Source organism: Dermochelys coriacea, chromosome 9 (genome assembly GCF_009764565.3).
Source record: "Dermochelys coriacea isolate rDerCor1 chromosome 9, rDerCor1.pri.v4, whole genome shotgun sequence".
In the NCBI taxonomy this organism is placed as follows: Eukaryota; Metazoa; Chordata; order Testudines; family Dermochelyidae; genus Dermochelys; species Dermochelys coriacea.
Genome location: NC_050076.1, coordinates 95746719 through 95751565, shown reverse-complemented (window position 1 = coordinate 95751565; position 4847 = coordinate 95746719).

Here is a 4847-nt window from a genome sequence, read left to right as displayed (position 1 = left end):
ATAGTGATAACGATACTGACCTTTCTTGTAAAGTGCTTTGAGAGCTACTAATGAAAAGAATTAGGCCATATTGTTGTTACACAAAGGGGAGAATCTATTTGCAGAATAGATTAAACCACCAGCTCTGCAAGCACAATGCTAATACTCCTTCTAAATCCTGTGCTTCAACATCCAAACACAGGACTAAACAGCTAAATCATCCCCCAGGGAAACTAGGGTGTCTGGTTCATTTGGGTTTGCAAATATATATATTTTAAAAGGATAAATAAGAGCAAAGGGTACAACATGCATAGGAATACTCATAAGGAAAAAAAATATAGTGTCACATCTCTCACTTATCTAGGAAACAGCATTCCCCTTCCCCAGCCCCAGCCCTAGATTAGAAATTTCTACAGATACACACTAGGCCACATTTATTAAACTGCAGTCTTCTGAGGGAAGGAGGTGGAAGCAGTTGCTATTAACTTATTCAATGCCAGCTCAGAAGGGGTCTGTGGCACTCTTTGAGTGAAATGGCTAGCAAATCCTAGAGTTACCTACTTCTCATCAGGTAATCTCTTGTTTGGAACCAGATAGTCCCATGGAAAAGAAGTTAAATAGAAATATGATGATGTCCTCTATAGTGATGACTAATTATGTGCTTCTCCTAGGGTTGATCCAGTAAGAATGAAATCAGTTTTTTCCTGGACTTGTCAGTTTCAGAATCCCATCCCAGGATTATCTTCTGTTGGAAGATAACAGTCCTTGAAAGCCTAAAGATTTGAGGTCTGATTCTCCACTGTTTTGCACCTTGTATGGTCACTTAAGGTACATTATATCACACTGAAGCTGGGAGTGTTGCCCTGGAATGGAGGCATGTGGGTATCCCAGATGTTGATCAAGCTAATTGCAACCGTATTGTGTGCATTCAGCCACCATGAATTAATAAAATAGAATGCCACCTAGTTATGGATTAATTCAAACAAGCAGGACTTCCAGAGGTAAGGTCAAATGCTAGCTGTAGGCTTGCCGTTTTTGCTAATCAGAATAGGAAGAGGAGACTAAAAGAAAAGTGGATGGAGACCTTGAGTTTCAGTGCTCTTTTGGTATAGAGGCATACTATGGCTAAGATTGTTAGGAACGTTTTGTTGATAAGTAGTTGATTTGAAGTTAGGAGGAGTGATGACCCAGTAGGGATCACTATGAGCTATGTGTTTTGTAAAAATTAGTTATAACAAGACTAGATAATAGAGTGTACTTTGGAGCAGTTCTCTGAAGCTATCGTGAAAGACTTTTTCTTGACACCTTATTCCCCAGCGGGGAAGTGAACAGCCATCGCTGACCTGCTGCTAATTACTCAACACCATCTCAGATTCTAGGTAATTCTGTGTTCTAAACCTACTGCGTATGTCTGTGTGGGCTTAAATTTTATAAATAGATAATTGTTATCTAATAAATCGTTTTAGATAACAAGCTGCCTTGTATCAATCTTTCATCAGCTGGAAGCACTGTGTTCCCATTGATTTATTCCTGACACCACCTGGAATGAAACAGTTGCCGCTGCTTTGGGCTCTGAAAACCCTGGGTAACAGGAGGGCCAAGCTCAGGTGGTTAGTCTGAGTCTCCAGCAGTGCCACAAGATCCACACTGCTATTTTTGGAGCACTAGCTTGAGCCAAGCTAGCATGAGTCTTTCTACCCAGGCTAAGAGGCACACTCCCAGCTGCAGTGGAGACATACCGTTATACTTTTGCAAAGTTGTTCTAAATACTACCTCCCTGCCTGATCTGGTAGACTTTTTTTCAAATGGCTACACAATGTGTAAGACAGTCGAAAATCAGCCCCATGGAGTCCCTCTATCCTAAAACTAACAGGCTGGGCAAATAATGGCCATTTCTTACCCTCCTCATTCAGCCAGAATGTTGGGGCTCTCTGAATGGTGTGGACATCTGGGGTAGTGTCAGAGAGAAAAACAGGCTTCTAAGGCTGAAGAGATCAGCATAGGAGCTGAGCGACCCATTCCCCCTCATACAGCCCACCAGCGGAGACTGACATGAGCAAGTGAGCTTGGAGTCAGTTTATACTACTTGCTAAGGATTGCACTGACAAGAAAGGGACTAACTACTCTGCCTTCACTGCTCCTCAGCCAGCTGAACAGCCTGAAGTTCACTCCCCTCTTTCATGGAAACTTGGGGCCTGACAACTCCACCAGGCAACCTGCGCAAACCATCTCTCGTTAGAGCAGTGGTCTCCAAAATTTTTGGATCACACAGCCCCCTGGTGCCGCTGAAGAAAGGAGAGGGGAAGGCCTGCCGCAGGCATGCCGCCAAAAAAAGAAGGAGGAAAGACGTGCCGCCGGAAGGGAAGACCTGCTGCAGGCGTGCAGAGCTGCCGCCGAAGAAAAAAAATGGCAGAGTGCTGTCCAACGGCACTCCTCCTGCCATGCACCCCCAGGATCCTCTGGCGCACCCTCTGGGATGCGTATACCCCACTTTGGAGACCACTGTGTTAGAGCACCTCAGCAATGGCTTCTCTTCAGGTGCTTCCTCCAGTGGAGGAAGAAGGGAAATAGTGTTTCTCAAATTAGCTCCTTCTTTCTTCTTCCCCTTTCAACTTTTCTGCTTGTTCTTTCCTAATTCTCTCTCTGTCTCCTCTCCTTCACTGGATGTAACTAAAAGGGGAAACCGAAATGTAACCGGCTAAATGGATAGACAGGAGTATGGATGTGAAAATGGATGTGCTGCTTCTTGTAAGGTGAAGTTTCTTTTTCTAACCTAACTTTCCGTCTCCCACTGCATTAAGCAAGTCATGATTTAGAGCAGTTTGTACAGTTCACATATCTACACAGAACATTAAAATTAAGAGGTTGTTATATGTGTTTACTACCAGTGTGAGAAACCATTCCCTGGCTCCCCATTTGTTCAGCATATTTCCCTCACCCTTTCAAACCTGGTGTAACTCCATAGCTTTCAATGAAGTTACACAGAAGATGGATTTGATCCACTGTCTGAGTCACACAAGCTGCATTTAAACATTAAAAAATACATTAACATTACAGAACTGCTTTCATTATGGCATTAAATATTTAGGTTTTAGGTTTGTCTGTGGGTGGGGAAATGCCTCAAGTCTCCTGGCAAATATCAGGAAAAAAGTAGAAAGAAGGATCAGCCCAATAAAACACCTAACCCAGCAAAACAAGTCAGGCATTCTGTCAACTCCATGCTATTGTTATAGTCACCCATGGGAATACTAATGTGGCCACAAGTGCTCTGTTCAACATATTATCTGACCTTTCTTAGAGTTTATTTTACTCTGTTTTAATAAAAGTTTTACAAAGTGATTATTCAGTGGTAGGTTGGTTTGTTGTAAAGCTTCTTTTTCAGTTCCCATTGCTGCTGCTTTTGTACTGCAGTGAGTCAGATACAGCACCTCACAGTACTGGAGTGGCAATGTAATATAGGGCAGGTAGAGATACCAGAGAATTTGAGACATTGATTAGGGATTGGAGTTTTTCATTGCCATGTAGAAGACTCGCTTTTGTTCTGTTCCTGGTCTCTTTCACTGGGGCCAGCAGAGGCTGGGAGCACACTCAAAGAAATCTCAGCCTGTTCTTCTGGTCTAGAAACGTAGTAAATGGCAGCGTAACGTACAGGGGATTGGAGGATCCTCAGAACTTACACCGATGCAGATGAGCACTAGAAGAAACAAAAAAGTGAAGATTAGAGAAGGAATTGGTGCAGTTAAGATCACATCACAGCCAGCCATAGACATTCGTGAAAGCCACAGGAAATCTCATCTTCTCTCTTTACTTGTTTCTCTCATTCCCCGCTAGAGCTGTTTGGAAAACAGAAAACATTTTTTTGCAAAACATTTTGAAAATTTCATATTCATTTTCATCCCATGGGTTTTGAATGAGAACCATTTTTTCCACTCACTAGAAATATTTCACAAATCTTTCTTAATTAAAGATGTTCATTTTGTGTGGGGGGAGGGGGCGTTTATTACTGTGGGGTTTGTTTTTGTTTTTGTTTTTTTTAATGAAATGGGAACTGAAAGTTTAGCCTGTTTTTTCAGTTCTCCTCATCGCTTCCTTTTTTTCTTATTCCTTTCCCCCCTCTCCCCACTTTAACATTTAAAAAACATTGGGGGGGAAGGGAAAGAGGAAAATAAGAAACCGAGAAAAAGGACTAAATTTTTAGTTTTCTCCTTTTCAAATATTTGTCATGAAAATTTCAGAGTTGGAAAAAAGGCCAGTTTTCAACTAAAAATGTTTTCATATGAAATATTTAAACCAGCCCTACTCCTCAGCCCATTACCGGTTCTTTGGAGCTATGACTTCCCCAAAAAACAATGTGAATATTGCAAAGTAAAATGCTACTCAACAGCCAGTGGCGGAATCTGGGACTAACATTTTTGCTTATTAGTTAAAATACTTATATATACCATATGTATTTCTGTCTCCTCTTTGATTTTTCGATCTGTTGGGATTTCAAATATTAATCTGAAGATTATTTCTTGAGCCATTGGAGTGAAGAGCAAAACAAAAAATTTAGTTATCTATTTTCAAAATACTTAGAAATGCAAAATACAAAGAACTTAAACAAATTTTGAGAACAAACACAGTTATTTGTCTTCAGCAGTTGCTGAGATGCTTTTGCAAGATTTTATTTAAAGTCTTTAGTCATCTTTCGGTACTTGTGATGAACATGATTTTAGTTATGACATGGCTTTCACATTCCAAGTATTAGGTGGCCAATGATGCCAACCCTCAAAAGGTAGCTGCTCTTAATTTTAGTTGCACATGTCATGGAAGCATGCATATATATAAATAATAGGTTAATCTGAATTTAAATTTTATGTGGTGTATGG